At 48.2% G+C, this 20,458-nt stretch overlaps 1 long non-coding RNA gene across 2 annotated transcripts in view; it reads right to left on the minus strand.

Annotated features, from left to right (window-relative positions):
• The window catches only part of LOC130543888 (uncharacterized), a 310,572-nt gene that overhangs the window by 59,229 nt on the left and 230,885 nt on the right, over window positions 1–20,458 (minus strand). The window lies entirely within an intron of this gene.

Below are 20,458 nucleotides of genomic sequence, written 5' to 3' on the forward strand. Positions count from 1 at the left end.
ACTCAGAAAATCACTTCTTTCTGTTTCTTCACTGATGCTCGAAGAAAACGCTCCTAGGCACCACTGCCGATAGGATCCACTCACTAGCTCGCTCACCAAACATTGACCAACGTGGGCATGCCCTGGCAGACGGGACGGAGAGCCCACGCCCTAGGGAGCACGGAGGCTGCAGCGGGGACAGGCCTGCACGCGATTCTCTGACACCAGGTGGGAAGGGCCAAGAGTCATGATAAAAGCCCAGGTGAGAGCCCAGAGGAGGGTACCATTCATCTCTGGGGGCCAGAGATGGCTTTAGGAAGGAGAGCCATTTACGGCTGGCTTTGAAGGGAATACAGGAAAAGCAAGATAGGAAAAGGTGTTCTACGAACAAAGGGCAGGGTAAACCAAGGTAGAGAGGCTGGAAAGCCTCCCGTCTGCTGGGGAACAGAGGTGAGCGCTCAGCGTCAATACAACGTAGGGAGTACAGGCGAGTGATGGAAATGGAACTGGACAGGTTAGTGAGGACAGCCTCATTCTGAACCCAACTAACGTGTTCTCAAGGTTATGGAATAAGTTCTGGGGATTCTATTCTAAGTAAATTTGCATATTTGGGGTGGCTTATTTTACATGCATTTTGGTATCTCCCTATTTGCTCTCTCACATAGTGGTACCTTAGTTGAAAATAAGGGAAGAAGAGTCTCATTCTAATAGCCTATTACCCCCATATTTCTAAGAGATTGGGAGTTTCATGGGGAAGAAGAGAGGGAGACAGAGAGGAAGACACATATACACAGAGATACACAGAAAGGGAGAAAGACCAAAACTGAGGTGGGGGTCAGGGAGAGAGAGAGAGAAGGATGGAAGGAGGGAGGGGGAGAGAGAGACAGAGACAGACAGAGATAGAGACACACGGAGAGAGAGGGAGCCAGATTCAGCCAGGGAAGACTCTGGAGAGTGAGTACTGGCAAGGCTGGCCGTTAGCTGGTCCTGGAGACCACCAGAGGTCAGCCTTGGCTCCTTCAAGAGAAAACCAAGAGGCATTTGCGAAGTACCACTTCTCACCTGAGGACCATTCAGAGGAATTTATTCCACTTTAATATATTATGGAGTTAGCAGCTTTGAAATTCTTTACCACCAAGGGGCCCTTAAAAGCAATGAAGCAGGAGTCTCAGGAATGACCCATATGTCAGGCCTGCTTGTTTATAACCCTCAGGGCCACAATAAAAGGTGAGTTTAATCACCTAGCGATTCTGGCTTGTGGGGCCCAGATGTACAAACCCACTCCTCAGACCCAGGAGTCTGCCTGAGCTTGGGCTGAGGGGGGTTGGTGCTGGGTCTAGTTGAGAAGACCTCAGGCCTGGGCTAGTCCAGGGCTGGCTTGACGGGCTGGGCTCGAATTCTGGTGCTGTGTTATTGGCTTTTCTGTTACGGAAATCCACTTCACAGACTCTGTCAAGAAAGCATGTCAGGAAAGCAGGCCAGTCCAGCCGTTCCTACAGGAAGCTCCCCAGTGCCCCATCCCTCAAGCTCAGTGAGAAGGTTGGTTTTAATCTCACCCCACACGGGACCCAGGGCTTCTCAGCAGGGAGCAGGTTGTGAGACGTGACTATTATTGCACCATTTACAGAGAAGGTACTTGCGGTCTGTAGACAGAGGTTAAGGGACTTGTACAAAGCTGCACGGCTAGCAGACGGCAGAGCCCCACAGCCTACGGCCTGAGCCCCCGCAGATGAAGGAGACACTTCCAGCCCTTGCAGACCTCACACTTCAGCAGAGCACAAGCCACTACCACGGACCACAGTCGCAAAGGAAGGCCCAGCAGCCGAGTGTGGAGGGCTTCGGAGGAACTGGCAGAGTAGGCAGGTGGGTCTTGAGGGGAACACTTACTCCCCACTCTTGACATTTCCTTCCACGTGGAGGACAAGTTAGTCCAACCCTCCTGGCTTCTTCCTCGGCTGGTGTGTTGGGGACAGGGAAATGGGCAGGTGTATGGGACAGGGAAATGGGGTGAACGAGACAGTGCATTTTCCGGGGCAGGCCTCCGTGTGAGGGGTCTGTGGCTGTGACTGGGGCAGCCGGTCCATTCAATTTGAGCCTCAGAATAAGGAAGGCGTTGTGGTCTCCCTAAGCCACACACTCCAGTACCAGTCTCTCCCGCAATAAGGCTCCAGCATGGATCTCGGCACTCAGCAAGTCAAGATCTCAGCGTGGGGGAGGCGGGGAACAGCACTGCCAGTTATGGCTGGCCTCAGGCTATTTAAGGCGCAAGGTATATTAACAACAGCAAGGAACTGTGCCCTCCGCCATCTGAGCCTTCTCCTGGAACCACCCTGATGGACAGGGCTAAGCCTCAGAAAAGGCCATCAGGAATTCTAGTTTCTTTCCTTGGTATTAAAAATTCAGTTGGCGGGAAGCCTGATGGCTCTTCACCAGCTGCCACCAGGGACTCAGTGGGCCTTTTCCAGGGCCTTTTCGAAGAGATGGCTCACCTTCCTGCAGAGAGCCTGGTGGGGCAGGAAGCCAGGATGGGCCGTGCCCCCGGATGCTGTCCCTCTGGCACAGATTGGGCACCCCAGAAGGCACCCCTGTAAAACCTCAGAGCCTCCTGGCCTCTTTCCTCACCCCTGCTGGATCACCCAGAGGAGCCTGGGGGTGGAGAGTCACCAGAGAGAGAGCTCTCCTGGGCCCTGCCCGCAGAACAGTCTTGGGTAACCGCAAACTCCTGGGACCAAAAAGCCCCACTCTGAATTGAGGTCCCCTGTCCCTTTTGGGGCTTCTTGGAGACCATGGATGCTCCCCCATTCTTGCTCTGAGGGACCTCAAACTGCAGATAACCTCCATCAGAGGAACCTTCAGAGCCACAAAGCCTCTGTACCATCGACTGTCTCAAAAGCAGCTTATTTTAATAGTGATCATGAAGACTAGGCCCAGGTTGGTCATTAGCAATAAAAACGACAAGAACACCACCACCAACTACTGGGAATTTACTGTGTGCCTGGCACTGTTCTAAGCACATTATGTGCTCATTTAAGCTTCATAAGAATCCTATGAGGTACGTACTAGTATTATTCCCATTTTACAGAGGAGGAAACCGAGGTTTAAAGAACTCAAGTAACTTACCTAAGGTCATACGGCTAGTGAACGGCAGGGCTGGGGTATGAACCGGGCACTCTGGCTCCATGGCCGTGTGTATAATCCATAACACTATATAACATCACAATCTGAAGTGCCACTGGAGAGCCTGTATGCTAACCCTCTTCCTGTGGCAGATGACGAAACTGAGGCCCAGAGAGCGTAAACAACTTGCCTAAGGTCACAGAGTGGGTTAGTGGCAGAGTTTGAACCCAGATCCCGGCTTTCTGGCTCCCAGTTTAGAGCTGCCGTCCCAGTACCTTGTGGTCACCATTTATACCAAACCAAATCTGAAGTCGTGTCAGCTAACACTCAAGCTTTGTGTTGACAAATTGGAACAGACTAGAATTACACTCCTGGCCATATGGGGTTCACTCTATCATGACTCAGCTCAGGCACTCAGCTTGCCAGAGGGTCTGGGGAACGTGAAACAGCCCCTCAAACTGTAGAGATAACCTCTGACTGGAGCTGGGTCGAGGCCGGGCTCAGCTCACGCCCCCTATTCGTCCCTGTCCATTTCGAGGCCGGGGCATGCATCCTGCACAAGCGAGAAAACGTGGCATTTAATTCATGCGTGGAAACAATATATGCAGCTTTTTCCCTTCAGGCAAACAGGCTCCCCTCAGATCCCACATCGTGACAGGTTTCTCATGGGAGGCACAGGCTCTGACGGGAACAGAGAGCGCTGGTGTAAACAGCCCTCAGAGAGGGAGTAAATCATCTCTTGAAATGCTCTTGGCAGCCGTTTGCTCACTACCAGGAATACCCTGCTTGGCACAGCTATGGTCAACTCGAAAACCACTCGGAGAGGCCCGGCAGTCTGCGAGGTGGGGCTCTGCTTTTGAGGAAGGCCGACAGGAGAAGACTGCGGCGGGTCCCGGGCTGTCCTGAGGGGCGACGGGGGCGGGGGAGAGCCCAGAGGAGCGGGGGGCCAGGCCGGGGCTGGGAAACACAGTGCGGGGATCAAACGGCCCCTTGTTAACGCGGGCCCCCCGCAACCGGCGCTCGTGCCCAGCTCGGTGGGCGTCCGCTGAATGGAACTGCAGCCAATAAGGGGAAAGTCCCGAGTGGAGGTTCCGAACAACACACTGCTCGAGTGTGGGGAGCAGAGCTGGCTGCGCAGAGGCCGGGGACGGAGCCCAGCATCATTACAAGCCAGCTCTGTGCCCGGCTGTCGGCAGGGCTGCCGACCGTCGGAAGCTGCGTTACCAGACTCCACACCAAAGCGAGAGAGAAATCCTGCAGGCTTTGCTGTGCTCAGCCCGTCAGTCCAGATCTGAAAATCGGGCGTCCACGTCCGGGACTCACGTGTTTAAGGGGATTGGGGCAAACTGGAACATAATTCAGGGAAGAAAGATGCGAAGATTTGAACCCCTGTCGTGGTGTGTGAAGAGACTGGGGCTGTCAGGCTGCAGAGCACTGGTCTGGAGCAAGGAAGAAAGAGGGAGGGAGCCAAAGCTGTTTGTGAAAATGCGAAGGGCTCTCATGGGAAGAGAAAATGAAGTGCGCTCACTTGGACTGGAGGCAGCGAAGAGTGAAAAAGAGCAAGAGCTTTGGAGCCAGACAGACTTGGGTTCACATGCTTTTTCCCTCGAAGCTGCGGGGCAAGAGGCAAGCCGGGGGGCCTCCTTGAGATTCAGGACTTGATCAGTAAAAGGGGGCCGGAAATCCGTCTTCAGCATTGTCAGGACTATATCCCACTGGGAAGACAGACGTCTTGCAAAGGAGTATAACTGCAGAGGAAGAGTGTGAACCCAGGGCAAGGGCAAACTTTCTAACAACCACAGCTGGTTTTGAGAGCTGACTTGCTTTTTCGGTTCCTTTGTTTATGTGTATGTTTTTCTTCCAGAAGGACGCTTTCATTTTTATTCATTTTCCTTGTGGCCTGCTCACATTTCCTCATATAAATTATTCAGCTCCTTTTCACCTTTCACTCCTCAGAAGTGAGAAAGAGAACACACACGTACAAGGCACAGAGTCCTAACAACGGCTTATTTTCAAGGGCTGGTTGTCCTTTGGCTTAGCTCTAAAGAGGCCCTGTCAAGTCTTAAAACGGGCTTCCCATTCTGGGGCTGGATCTTAGTGCCCCGAAGTGGACTCTGCCTCCCCATCCTCAAAGCCTCCGTCCTGAGTCTTGCAAGGGGTCAGAGGGTCAGTACTGTTGCTCTGACCTCCACCAAGAGAGTTAACCTGGATTGAAAGATAACTCGGGAGTTATTGGAGCTGTCAAGCCCTCTGAAAATGTGTGAGTGGCAACCCATTGTCCATCCCTTTCCCAGCTTCTAAAGGGCAAGGGCTCTGCGAGTCCACCCCGATGGGCAGGGCGTGGAGCCTTTATGTTAGACTCCTCGGAATCTATGACTGGTCTTTACTTGGAGGCCCATGACCGACACCCATCGGCAAAAGCAGGACAGCTCGCACTTGGACATCCTCCGAGTCCCTGAAGGATGGCTGTGCTTAAGTGGGTGGGGACAGTCAGGAGGGTGTGTGGACTGTTTAGGTGGCACTGTTGGGCCCAGTGAGCTGAGCAATGCTATATGAAATTTGGGGACCGAGGGGCCAGCGGAATGCCATTTACTCAAGGCCATGTGTGGCAGCATGGCTGGAGGGAAGAGCTGGATGGGGGTGGCGTGGGGATTCCAGGTGCCTTCGAAGGCAAGTAGTATTAAGGGTTGCCTCTGGAGAGACAGATGAGGTCGGAAACAGGAGGACGAGCAATGAGGTTTGTAAGCAGGGGAATGAGGAACAAGATGGAATCAAGCTGAGGCAGTAGGACACACCGTTCAGCATGGATGCCAAGAACAGTGGGAGATGGCTGGAGGGTGCGGGGGGGGGGGGGGGGGGGGAGGGATGGTGCAGTAAAGCGCAGGGAACATGAAGACCGGCCATGGCCCTCATTTCAGGAAGTCCCTCCAAAAAGTCTCCATTGATCCGCCGTGACGGGAGAGTCTCATCTCCGTTGGAGCACGGAGCACGGCAGAGACCCATCTTTCACGCGTACGCCAACCCCAACGGGATCCACGTAAAGTCCATGCATTGCAATTGCCTGGTACGTCTCTAAGTCTCTTTGAATCTATCAGATCCCTTACTTTTGTTTTCCTTATGGTTTACTTATTGAAGAAGCTGAGCATTTTGTCCTGTAGAGTTTCTCACAGTATGAATTTTGCTGCTTGTTTCCCTTGGTGTCATTTAACACACGCTTCTGTGTCTTGTCTTTACTCTAACTTGGTAGCTGGTCTAGAGATCTGGTTAGATGCAGGTTTGAATTTTGGCAGGGCTGTTCTCAGGCAGACCATCAGGAGCGAAGTCAGCCGGTCGTCTCTTACTCTGTGATGTTACAACTATGGAAAATCATTGACTGGCTCCATTCATTCGGTAATGGCTGCAAAATGGTGATGTTCTACTTCAATTATTTCTTCTTTTTTTAATATTTAATTTATTTGACAGAGAGAGAGAGTACAGCACGGGGAGTGGCAGGCAGGGGGAGAGGGAGAAGCGGGCTCCCCACCAAGGAGGGAGCTGGATGTGGGGCTCGATCCCAGGACCCTGAGATCATGACCTAAGCTGAAGGTGGACACTTAACTGACTGAGCCACCCAGGCGCCCCTATTATTTCTTCTTTATTAAATTAGAATACTTTCAGGGCACCTGGCTGGCCAGTCAGGGGAGCATGAGACTCTTGATCTCAGGGTTGTGGGTTTGAGCCCCATATTGGGTATAGAGAGCGCTTAAAAATAAAATCTTAAAAAAATTAGAATACTTCCACAGAGAGAATTTTCTCCTCAGAAACTATTTAATTTTCCTGATGTACAGTCATATGGAAGAGGCAGGAAAGTACTAGGTTCTTGCCCTTTACCAATTTGCAAACATATTTGCTCTATTCCCTCCCCCGCGGTGCTTGCCCTCCTTAGTATTCAGCTCGTTCCATCCTTGGCTGACTGGGAGGAGCGTATTCAGGGGGCCTCTCAAGACCTTTTGCTACAAGCCCAGCAGTCATTGATACCTTCTTTCTTTCCTGGTGGGACAAAATGTTCCAGGCTCAGCTTGTACATTTCTTGTCCCAATCTGGAATCAGCCATTTCTCCAAGAAGCTTTCCTTTTTTTTTTTCCACCCAAAGTGGGAAATGGTTTTAATTGGCCACAATTTGAGTCCTATGGTTTTCATTAACACTGTTTCTAATTATTGTTTCTAGGCCTTATAGTGGGATGGAGCTAGAAAATATGTTTTAAACATTAAATATACAATGAGGGGTGTGTGGGTGTGTGTGTGGGTGTGTTTTAATGGATACTTCTAACTGAAATGAAACATTATGGCTTAAAAAAATCTCATCAATCTTATATCTGTATCTCCTTTCATTCGTGTCAAAAATACAGGCTCTCGATGACAGCAATATGATTCCTACTGCTGTGTCCCATCCCATACATGCAACTGTCTCAGAAGAGCAGTAGCCACCGTACCACTAACAATTTAAGATTTTTTTTTTTTTAAAGATTTTATTTATTTATTTGACAGAGACAGAGACAGCCAGCGAGAGAGGGAACACAAGCAGGGGGAGTGGGAGAGGAAGAAGCAGGCTCATAGCGGAGGAGCCTGATGTGGGACTCGATCCCAGAACGCTGGGATCACGCCCTGAGCTGAAGGCAGACGCTTAACCGCTGTGCCACCCAGGCGCCCCACAATTTAAGATTGTTAACAACAATCCGTTGAAGATAACTTTCCTACTCCTTTTGTGTTTAGGGTTGATCATATGAGGCAAGTGCAGTTACATTATGTGTGTATGTGCCTTAAACTCACTTGGGATAGTTCTCTGTGTGCTTATGCCTCCAACGTTATGCACGTTTACATTTGTTTGTTTTGTTTTACTTTCAGTTTTAAGGATGACTTTTTAAAAAAGATTTTATTTGTTTATTTGAGAGAGAGAATGAGCGAGACAGAGCAGGAGTGAGGGGCAGAGGCAGAAGGAGAGGGAGAAGCAGACTCCCCCGAGCAGGAAGCCTGCTGTGGGGCTCGATCCCAGGACCCCACGATTATGACCTGAGCCAAAGGCAGACACTTAACCGACGGAGCCACCCAGGTGCCCCTTAAGGATGACTTTTTGGAGCTTAGTTTTGTTTTATAATTAGGGAAAATATTTAAATATATCAAAAGTCAAGTCCAAACTGTAAGGTGTATTCATAAAATCTAGTTCTACTATTCTCGACCACTTCTTCTCTTCTGTTCCTATAAGTAATAATTTTCAAAAAATTTTATGGTTTATAATTTGCCTTAGTTCCCTCGCTCCCCTGCTCTTCCATCAAAGCAGCTCTGAGGCAGTGAGTATGTGCAGGAAATTAATTTTTGGAGGTGACCCTAGGGGGCAGTAATGAGAGATGAGGAGGAAAACAGAAGCCAGTCCATCTAAGACTGTGTTACTGAGCTGAGAACTACAACGGGCAATAGGGGCTCAAGCCACAGAGGACCTTCTGAGGAAGCACATAGAATGTGCCTCAGAATTCTCTTCTTGAGACACAGAAGATGGGAAGATCCACGCTCCTGTTGTCTTGGTGAAGGAGTGTCCCAGGGGGTGTTAACTCCCTGGAGCTCGCACATGTGCTTATGAACCAAAGTGTCAGCAGTGGCCAACACATCTCCGAGGACGCTGCTGGAGATGTGCAGGAGAGCTGGGGCAAGGGCTGTGGTTGTCTACAGCTGTGCACGGCGGTGTCTGCAGCTAGGGCGCGTGGAGCTGAAACATGAGCTATAAAGACAAGGCGGGGTGTAAAGAGGCTAACATATCTTTGCATAGCGTTTCGTTTTTAAAATAAGAAGCAAATGTGTGTATACACCCACGCACACACTCTCCCTCTCTTGTCCCTTAGATAAACAGCAAAATATTAATATACATACTATTCCTCCTTGCTTTCTTCACTTAAGCTGCTATCTTCTGGATCACTCCACAGTAGTAAATAGAGATTTTCATTCCTTTTCATAGGTGCCTAGTACTCCCTCATACAGATGTACCCTAGTTTATTCAACCAGTCCCTTCTGGATGTTTGAGTGGGTTCTAATCTTTTGCTCTTATAGATACTGCTGCAGTGAATAGCCTCATTCATTCATTTTTTCCCCTTCATATTTTACTGGTGTTCCTTTAGAATAGACTCTGAGATACGGGATTCTGGCTTAAAAGATGGATCAATGCATCCTTTTGTAGATATTGCCAAATGTAACCTGCATTCCCACCAGTGACGTATGAGAATACATGAGATAGCCAAGGATAGGTTCTCTGCACTTGGCCAGCCCTGGGGGAGAAATAATATCTCGATATAATTTTCATGTGTATTTCTCTCATAATGAGTGAGGTTGTACTTTTTTTCATTCAGTTACTAGTGCCATATTTCTTTTTCTGGGAACTACTGCTCAGCCCTCTAGCCCAGTGGTTTCAAACTTTCATGTGCCTCAGAAGCCCCGGGCAGGCTTGTTACAACAGATGCTGGGGGCCCGGGGCAACTTTAGGTTCAATTTGTTTCAGTCGGCCACCTTGACAGCAAGGACACAACCACAACAGCACAACAGCAACAGTAACAACGGACCCCTGCTACCAACACATATGGCACAGACTTCGCACCAGGCACTATTCTGAGGGCTTCGGTTCTATTAATTTAATCCTTTTAAGAATATATTTTTCTTGCTTCTATTTTTGCGATGAGATACCTGGGGCCTCCAGAAGAACAAGCTTAAGCTGATCAGTTGAGCTAAGGATCTGAAGCTGGGCAATCCGGGTTTTTAACCGAGACTGCTTCTTGCCCCAGTGGCAAATTTGTAGTAAAGATTCATTCAGATGGACACTAACACTTTTTTAACTCTCTCTGATCGGGCTGTTTCTAGTCCTGTGGATGAGCTGTCTTCCACCTCCCCATCAGTGGTCGAGATGTGTAGATCAGTCAGAAAGCAACAGGTAGCCTTACACATGGGGAGTTGCACAGGGAGAATAAGTTCTGATCTCTCAGCTGGGGGAACCTGGCCCCCGAGGAGGATAAAGGAGGGGAAGGACCACAGAAGAGCCTGCCTACATCTTGTTATATTTTCTGATTCAACTGCCAGGTACCTTGCAACAACTTTCCCCAAAAGCCAGCCATGGTCCTGGTAGGACTCAGAGGCAAGGAACTCATAACCCCCAAAATAATCCTTCCATCTGCTCATTTTGCCTGAAATCCTATAACAGAAGGACTGTGTCTCTTCCCTCTGCATAGAGAAAACTGGATGCACATTCCTCTGGGAGGGAAACACATTGTTGCGGTGGATTTTCAGTCTCAGTGCATCTGATTTGATCCCCTCCTGCCTTGAAAGGGGGGTGGAGGAGGTTAGAGAGCAGGGGGACCCTGGGCCTGACTGTGGGGGGTGGTCATGAAAGAGGAAGAGATGCAAGAAATGTTTAGCACTTCTGTCTCCATACAGTCTTCACAGAAGCCTGATGAGATGGGTATCATCATCCCCATTTTACAAAAAGCTTCTGAAGTCCTGAGACAAGACTTGACACTGTGTCTGACATCATAGCCTGTGTCCATCCTGGTCACTATGGCGTGAGGGGAGAGGGAGCAGAAAAGAGGGCATGCGCTCACAATGACATATGTGCTGTGGAGTTTCAACCCCTTTTCCTTTGTGTGTGGACAGAGGGCAAAGGAAGCCAGTGCTCCATGTGGTTTCTGTGCCCCCCCCTTGTGGGAAACCACAGGTGGAAAATTCTAAGATGGCACCCTTCCCAGGCTCCAGGCTGGTCTGAGGAGGGGCAACAGATATGCTTCCGAACGCACCACCCTATGTCTTTATTTCTACAGCTGAAACGGGTCCTCATTTCTTGGCTTTCACTCCGAGCCTCCGCTACATTTGGGCCTTGGCCTCACAGGGTACGCTGTGACTTCTTTAGCCAGCGGAGTGATGGGGAGTGTTGAGGGACACCCCTTAAGCCTATCTATGCACTCAAGTTTGCCTCTCTGAGGCTTGGAGGTGGGAGGTCAGCCTCAGTCTGCTTGGGAATCAGTGAAAAACAAGCATAATGAAAATGGGCTTTACACTTGTACAGCAGTTTATAAAAATCTCAGATGAACTGTGTCATTTTGTCTTCTCAATAACCCCACGAAGGGGATTCATTTAACCTGTTTTACAAATGGGGAAACTGAGGTTCAGAGAGACCAAATGACTCACCCAAGGTCATGTAGCTGGAGGGTGGCAGAGCTGGGCCTCCACTCCAGTCTGTTTGACTCCAGAGCCCTGGCTCCCACCCTACCAGAGAACATCGGAGTTCGACAGATGCTTTGCCATTCCGACTGCCAAGTGGAAACTCTGCAAGATGGATAATGAGGAAGTCATTTTTCAGGGGATCAATGTGGATGAAAGATTAATTGATGAAACCCTGCCAAAAGGAGGCTGGTGCAGTGTCTGGATTATGTTCCAGGAAACAGAGCACTGGGAGGAGGGAGAACATCGTTCTAGAGGAGAAGGTTCATGGGAGAGGGATGGAATGCCTCTAGGCATGTGGGGGTCCCTATCATCTGGCCTCCAGTACTACTGTTGGGTGACAGTGCTCATTGGGTGCCTGGTGCACAGACTGGCTACTTACTGGCCCCTGGTGCCTAAGCTATCTTGGAGACTTGGCATTTCTCTATCTCCGGTCTCCCACGGGACACCCTGGGCATCTGTTTCTGTGGGAAGCCTGCCAGCACCACACTGCTCAGATATTAGCTTATCTCATTCCCACTAGCCCTGCCTCCTGTCTTCCCTGTCTTCCTCTTGGAGGTGTCTCCCAGGGAGGTCATGTCACACTGCGGAGAGAAGGCAGAGCACTGTTGAATCCAGACCCCGCTACTTTTTGGGTTACTTTGGGCCATTTGCCCTCTCTGAACCTCCCTCCCCTCAACCGCACAATAAGGACAATGTACCCACCATGAAGAGTTGTGGGGGTGGGTGAGGGTCAGGTCCAGAAGGCTCTCAGCCCAAGGCCAGGCCCTGGGAACCTGCTCGGTGAGGGGGGCCATTCGAATCTGGTGACTCCTCCTTGGCCCCATCCTTAGCTGGTGTTCCTTTCTAACCTGACACTCAGGGAAGGTTGCCCTGTTCCTGAACTCTTGGGCCCTGGTCACCCCTTCCCCTTCCCGGGGAATTATTGCTTGTAACCTAAGTGCCCTATGCTGAGAGGAGGGACTGGGTCTGAGGGAGGTAGGAAGGGCAGCTTCCTACCCAGGTCCACCCTGGGTCTTGCTTTCTGTTCACTCTCTTTCCCCTGATACCTGCCCACACTACTCCCAGCCCCAGGGAGATGGATGCAGCTCCGTGTGTACAACCTTCCAGTGCTAGAGCCCCCAAGCCATCCAGGCTGGTGCCCTGCAGACCTAGATTTCTACCTGCCCTCAGGGCTTCGTAGAGCCAAGAATGGTCAAGCCTCTCTACTGGCTTGATCAGGAGAGGCCTCAGGCCCTGGAACCAGGTGGGATGGGCTGCTGGGGTGTAGTCTCAGAGTCAAAGATCTGACACTTTCCCCAGAGGAGCCAGTTCCGGTCCCTAAAAATGCTTTAAGTGGGATGTTCCCTCCCTGCCTCTTCTCTCACAGAGTACCTGGCTGGCACGAGTGATGGCTTAGTGGGATGACTCTGGGGGCACAGCAGGACCAGAACTATGGGCAGGAGAGCTATCAGGGCTGATTAGGCCTCGAGCTTGGCAGGGCTGTTGGGCTGGTCCTGTGCTGGCTTCCAGGTACCCAAATGAAGTGTCCATGGGGTGTAGGGTTCTTAAGCCTGGCACGGGCCAGCATCACCATGCAGGGACCTAGTAGGAGGGGCAGTAGCATGCGCAGAAGCGGTGGGACTCAGAGAGGGTCAGAATGGACATATAATGAGCCCCAGCTGTGTGCTGGCATAGCATCTAGTGTCAGGCAGGTGGTAATGGGAGAGCGTGGGAGGAGGGTCTTGGGCCCCAGAGAAAATGCAAGTCAGGAGCTATACTATAATCCTGGAGGCCAGGGCTCAGGTCCACATGATAGGAGCTTGGGGAAGTCAATGAGTCTATGAGAATATGGAGGTCCAGAGTTCTTTTGGGCCCCCACCCTAATGGAGCGGAGACTCCCAACCTTCTCCCCATCCTGGTTCAGGGAAACCTTAAGGACTGGCCAGGGTCAAATGTATAGGAAATTTGGCTTGAGGGCTGACAGGGAGGAGGAGCTGGAGAAGGCAAGGTCTTCAGCTTTCCTGCTGGCCATAACTCCCCATTTGCATCTTCCTCACCCCAAGCACTGTGCTTCTCTGGCTGGGATCTAGGCTTGCGTTTTCCTTCTTTCTACACTGCCAACCTCTTGACACCCACAGGCTCCTCCAGTTACCAGCCAACAGAGTATCTTCTGATGGCAATGATGCTCTTAGACTTGGAAAGTTCTTATTTATTCCCAGGAATCAAATGCGTCAAGCCCCTACTCATCTCTGCTAGAGACATGCTCACTTCCAAGAAGGGGCTGAGGTGGCAGAGGGGTGGGTGTCTTCTGAAGTTCAGAGAAGAAGAGGCAAGAAGCATGCAGACTTTATCCTCCAAGGAGAGAACCGAGTGTGAAAACATTAGACATGCAGACGGGGTGGGGATGGAAATGGGAGTCAGACGTGGGGAAACGACTGCACAAACCTCCAGGGCAATATGCGAGGAGAGGAAATGTTTATGCAGAGCATGGTAACTCTCCGCAAAGCACTGTGCATGGTGATTCATTCGTCCAGCTGATTGTTCTCTCAGCCGTAAATGGGTACCTACTCGGAGTCAGGGCTGGGTCCCAGGGACATATAAATGAGTAAAACTCTATTCTTGCCCTCCAGGAATCCACAACCTAATTAGAGAGTCAGACCAACAGACAATTTTTAAACAATGTGGAAATCATGGAGTATTGCGGGAGTAGAAAGGAGGGGCCTCTGGCTCAGTCCAGAGTGCAGAGTGATGGAAGGTGGTGCAGAGAAAGCATTCTAGAAGATCAGATGCTTCTGAGAGGTTAAAGAAGCAGCTGGTAAAGAGGAGTGGGTGGTGGTGGGCCGGCGGGGGGGGGGGGGCATTAGCATGAGTAAAGGAGAGCTTCAGACATTTGGTGTCCTGGAGAATACAGCAAGAAGCAGCGAGTGGCATGGTAAGGATGAGGATACATGAGATAGCCAAGGATAGGCTCTCTGGGCTTGGCCAGCCCTGGGGGAGGCGGGACCCAAAAGTCCTAGGAGAGGTTGGGAGACTGGCCAGGCATAGGGAAGAAGGGCTTTTTTGATGGATGTAACTCAGAATCAGGGAGATTCTGTCCTGTCGGGTCATGAGTTTACATGACCATGGGTTGACAAACCATGACCCATGAGCCAAATCTGGCCCATCACCTGCTTTTACACATAAAGTCTTATTGGATCACAGTCACATTCACTCATTTGCATGCTGTCTCTGGCTGCTTTCATGCCACCATGTCAGAGTTGAATATTTACAACAACAGAGACTATGTGGCCCACAAAGTCTAAAAGAATTACTATCAGGCCCATTCCAGAACAAGTTTTCTGACTTCAGGTTTAAAATAAAGATCAGCTGGACAGTAGGAGTAGGAGGCTGAACAGGCTGGTCAGCCCATGTGTCCTGCAGGTATGTTTACAAGGTGGCTTCTGCTCAAGCCAGTGTGGTTCAGGCTGGACTTAGCCAAGCTGGCTTTAGCTGCTCTGTTGATGCTGAGTGGAGCTCCAGAAAGCCTTGCACTATGGCACTTGGATAACAGAAGTCTTTTGGCTGAGACACTTTACTGCTATCCAGTAGCTATGTCCTTGTGGGGGAGCAACCTGGGCTCTCTTCAGCTGAGATTTCCTCCTCCTCCAGGAGTTTTCAACATGGTCCTTGGGTCTGAAGAACACAGGGATCTGACCTCAGCAGTTCTCCAGGACGGGCCACTTGGGGTTGTCGTGGTCCCTGGGCAAAGACCACCACATGCCACATGGATCCTGACCTCCTAACAGGTCTGTTCTGCAAACGGGCTTCTTGCCATCAGAACTAGTGCTGCGAGGATCCACAGTTCTTTATTCTATCAACCCCTCTCCTGACAGTCTTTAAGTAAACTAAGGCTCTTGCCCCACAACATTCCTTTCAAAGTACCATCACCCCTAAATCTCCATTGGCTCCAAGAGCTTGCTATGGCCCCAGGCAAGTCATTCCCCCTTGGCGAAGCTCTAGAAAACAGCACGTCTCTCTCTCTTCAGCCATCTCTCAGAGAGTAACAGAGAACGTATCTCCCTTTCTCCACGACAGCCATCGGATTTCTGAAGACAGCAGCCATGGCAACAAGTCTTCTCTCCAGCTCAGGTAGCTGCAACTCTTTCAGAATTCTCTGGTTTCCACCCTTTCTGGACACACAGGTGCCTGTCAGCCTTCCACTCAAGGTATCATACCGCAAAGTTCCCACAACAATCCAGGGGTGGTCTGACTTGGGTCCAGATAGCGCCAAAGGCTGATAGACTTTCTCTGAGGAGTCATGTCCCGCATTTATGAGCTGCAGAGCCTGACCCTGTTGACCTTTAGGTTAAGATCCGGTTCAGGCTCACTTCTGATGAAATATACCGGCAGGAAGCACGGCTGGGGGTGTTAGGTGCTTCAGAAAACCTGGTGATGAAAGAGTGTCAGAAAACTTCGGGGATTGAGAAAGAGAACTAGACCATAGCTGTGTATAACCAGATCACCTCCACAATATTTACTCCTTGGGGAGGGACATTGCCAGGCACGCAGCCTTGGCTAGATGCCAAACAAATGCATAATCCACAGGCGTTCTGTCCCTCTGCACATCCTAAACACAACTGGCCCAAGGAACCAAGGCCTCCCTTTATACTTCACTTCTGGGACAAGACCAGGTGACTGGGAGGTGCATTGTCTTATGCCACCGAGGACCTGGTAACCTTCTGGTGGGCACTGGAAGATGATGGACACGGGGACCTTGCTGCTCCAAACTCCACACCAGTCTTGCTTGCTTCTTTCCCTGAATCCTGTCTTTTAAGAGTCAGTCTTTCCTGATAGACCTGGTGCTATTAGGCTGCCCTTGACTTCACAATTAGCAGAGAGGAAATGCTGAGAGGGCAGGTCTGGCTCTGGCTTCCAGCAGTCTGGCTTTGAGCTTGGTGTAAAAAACTGCGCATTGACTAAATTAAGGCGGTACTGGAAGCGGGGAGAATTTAAAAAAAATGCGAACTTTGTGAGATAACTATAGATTCATATGCCGAGAAATAATACAGAGATCCTCTACCCATTGCCCTCCAATGGTAACATCTTCAACACTTGAGGGCAATGTCAAAACGAAGATCGTGACCTGGACGGTCAAGATACAGAACATTGGCCTCTGCCACCACAAGGATCCCTCAGGTCATGAATTTGTGAAAAGTACAGTCACAAGTGCTTCCCTCCTTCCCCATCCTCTCTGGAACCATGCCAAACACTGCTCTGTTCTCCATTTCTATAATCTCATCATCTCAAGGATGTTATGTAAATGGAATCATCAGTATGTAACCTTTTGGGATGTTTTTTCACTCAGCATCATTCTATGAAGACCTTCCAGTTGTTGCATCAATGGTTTATTCCTTTCTCTTCTTGAGCAGTAGTCCATGGTATGGATGTACCGCAGATTTTTTAATCTTTCACACGTTGAGGGACAACCAAATCATGTTCAGTTTTTGGGTGTTGGAAAGAAAGCTGCTATAAGTACTCATGCCCAGGTTTTTGAGTGAATAAAAGTCTTCATTCATCTAGGCTAAGTGCAGAAGACCGCAACTGCTCGATTGTATGGTAGCTGAACGGTGACTTTTAATTTTTTAAAAATATTTTATTTATTTATTTATTTGACAGAGAGAGAGAGAGCACAGCAGGGGGAGCGGCAGGCAGAGGGAGAGGGAGAAGCAGACTCCCCAGTGAGCAGGGAGACTGATGCGGGGCTTGATCCCAGGACCCTGGGATCATGGCCTGAGCCGAAGGTCATGATAACACTTAACAACTGAGCCACCCAGGGGCCCCTTTATAAAGAAACTACCAAACTGTTTTCCGGATTGGCTGTACCATTTTCCATCCCCACCAGCAAAGTGTGAGCAGTTTAGTTCCTCTGCACCCTTGTCAGCTTTTGGTATTGTCACTATTGTTTATTTTAGCCGCTCTGATAGGTGTACAGTGATATCTTATTATAGTTTTAATTCGCGTTTCCCTAGTGAGCAATGACGTTGATTGAACATGTTTTCATGTGCTTATCTACCATCTGTATATTCTCTTTGGTAACATGTCTCTTCATTTCCTTTGCCTGTTTTCTAATTGGGTTGTTTGTTTTTCTACTGTTGAGGTTTGAGGGTTCTTTATATATTCTGAATTTAGTCCTTTGTTGAATAAGTGCTTGGAAAATATTTTCTCCCAGGCTGTAGCTTGTGTTTCCATCAGGAATTTTCACAGAGCAAAAGTTTTTAATTTTGATGAAGTCTAATTTACCAGGCTTTCCTTTTGGGTACTGTGCACTTGGCATTGAGTTTAGGAACTCATTATCTATCCCTGGGTTCTCAAGATTTCCCCTATGTTTTCCCCCCCAAAGTTTGATAGTTTTGCTTTACATTCATGTGCATGACCCATTTTGAGTTCATTTTTGTAGAACATGAGATTTCAGTCAAGGTTCTTTTTTTTTTTTTCGGGGGGAGAGGGGATCTGTCGGTTTCTAGTTGCTCCAGAGAGCAATTGTTGAGAAAGTAATCTTTCCTCCATTGAATTGATTTTGCACCTTTGTAAAAAATCAACTGGACATCTTTGTGTGGGTCTATTTCGGGATTCTTTATTCTGTTCCATTGCCCACTGGGCCTATCCTTCTGCTAATACCACAGGGTCTTGATTAGTGTAGGTAGATAATAAGTCTTGATATTGGATACACTGATTTCTTTCACTTTATTCTTCTTTTTCAAAATTGTTTTAAGTATCCTAGTTCTTTTACCTACCCATGTAAATTTCAAAATAATCTTGTCTATACCTACAAAAAAATCTCTCTGGGATTTTGGGAAGAATTGCATTAGACCTGTGTATCAATTCAGAGAGAACTGACATCGTTGCTGTGTTGAGTCTCTGAATCCACAAAATCCATGTATTTAATTCCTCTTTGGTTTCTCTCATCAGCATCATGTAGTTTTCAGCATATAAGTCCTGTACTTGCTTTGTTCTGTTAGATTTACACCTAAATATTTCATTTTTCAAGTGATTTTAAATTCCTGTGTTCCTGTGTTCACTGCTAGTACACAGAAACACAATGAGCTTTTTACGTTCATCTCGTATCCTATGATCTTGCTGAACTTACTTATTAGTGCTAGGAGCTATTTCATAGATGCCTTGGGATTTTCTATGTAGACAATTGTGTGATCTGCAAATGGGGACAGTTTTCTTTCTTTCTGATCTGTAGGCCTTCTCTCCCCTCCCTCCCCCTGCCCTCCCCTCCCCTCCCCTCTCCTCTCTTTCCTTATTGCACTGACTAGAACTTCCAGCCCTGCCTTTCATGTTCCTCTGTTAAGTAAGAGCAATGAGAATAGGCATCCTTGACTTGTTTCCAATCTTAGGGGGCAAACATTCAGCCTTTCACTATTATAACGTTAGTTGTAGGTTTGTTGTGGATGCTGTTTATCAAGTTGAGGAAGTTCCCCTCTGTTTCTGTTTTCCTGGAAGTTTTTTTTTTTAATTGTTTTTAAAAAATCATGAATGGGTACTGAATTTTGTTTAATGCTTTATCTATATCGATTGATATGATCATATGACTTTTCAACTTTTGCCTGTTAATATGGTAGATTATAGTGCTTGATATTTGAATATTGAGCAAGTCTTCCAAACCCTAGAATAAACTCCCCTTGGTCACAGTGTATGGTTCTTTTTATATACTGCCAAATTCTACTAATATTTTGTTAGGGACTTTTTGTCTATATTAATGAGGAATATTGGTCTGAAGTTTTCTTTTTTGTACTGTTTTTGTCTGGTTTTGGTATGAGGGTAATCTTAGTTTCACAAAAGGAATTGGGAAGTATTCTTTCTCTTTTATTTCTTGGAAGAGATTGTGTAGAATTGATGTTATTCTTTAAATCTGTAGGAGAATTCTCCGTGGTCACTCACAGTTAGAATGAGAAATTTGCTGTCATTTAAAATTGTTGTTGTTTTTTCATACCAGTAAGGTACTTCTCTTTTTTTACTTTCAAAAAAATTTTTTTTGTCTTTAGTTTTTAGAATTTTGATATGATATGCTTGGAATTTCTTTGGGTTTATCTTGTTTGGCTTTCAAGCTTCTTGAATTGGCAGGCTTATGTCTTTTGCCAAATTTAGGAAGTTCTCAGCTATTATTTTTTTGAATTCTTTTTATACCTGTCCTCTTGTTCTTCTCCCTCTGGGACTCCAAGGATATGAATATTAGATGTTTTGTCATGGTCTCACAAGTCTCTGAGACTCTGTGCTTTCCCCCCACCCCACCCCGATCTATTTTCTTTCTCTTTTTCAGACTGAGTAATTTCTAATATTCTATCTTCCAGTTCCCTGATTTCTTTCCCTCTGTGTTCTCCATTCTGCTGTTGAGCCTATCTGCTGAACTTTTTATTTTGCTTATTGCATTTTTCAGTTCTAACATTTCCATTTGATTCCCCCATCTTCTATATCTTTGCTGTGGCTTTTCAATCGTTTCATTTGTTTTAAGCATATTTGTAATTGTGCACTGAAGCTTTTTTTTTTTTTTAAAGCATGGCTACTTTAAGATCTTTGTCAGATAATCCTAACATTTCTTTCCATGTGGGGTTGGCATCTTTGATTGTATTTTTTCATCCAGTTTGAGATTTTTCTGGTTCTTGATATGGTAAGAGGTGTTTGCTTGAAACCTGGACATTTTTGCATTATATTATGAGGCCCTGGCTTTCTCTGACATGGCTCTGATGGGGAGGAGGGTTGCTGCCTCTTTACCGCCAGGTTGCAGCAGAAGTGTAGATTCCTCACTCAGTCTCTGTGGACACCCTGGGGGGGGGTGGCCTTGCTATTGCTGGGAGGGGGTGGAAGTCCTGACTTTCCACTAGACCTCCTCTGACACCATTTCAGGGAGGAGTGGAAGGATGCCTCATTACTGTCAGGTGCGGATCAAAGTCCGGAATCCCCATGTGGTCTCTACAGCTGTAGGAGGGGTGGTGGTCGGACTCATTACTGTCTGGTGGGGAGGTGAGTCTCAGCTCTCTGCTTGTCCTTCTTTGACACCATTCTCACTGGGCTGTTAGGGTGCCTTATTACAACCTCACAAGAGTGGATGTCTAGACTCCCCACCTGACCTTCACTGGCATGGATGGGGATGGGGCCACAGATTTTT

The sequence above is a fragment of the Ursus arctos genome, unplaced genomic scaffold (assembly GCF_023065955.2).
Source record: "Ursus arctos isolate Adak ecotype North America unplaced genomic scaffold, UrsArc2.0 scaffold_16, whole genome shotgun sequence".
Lineage (NCBI taxonomy): Eukaryota > Metazoa > Chordata > Mammalia > Carnivora > Ursidae > Ursus > Ursus arctos.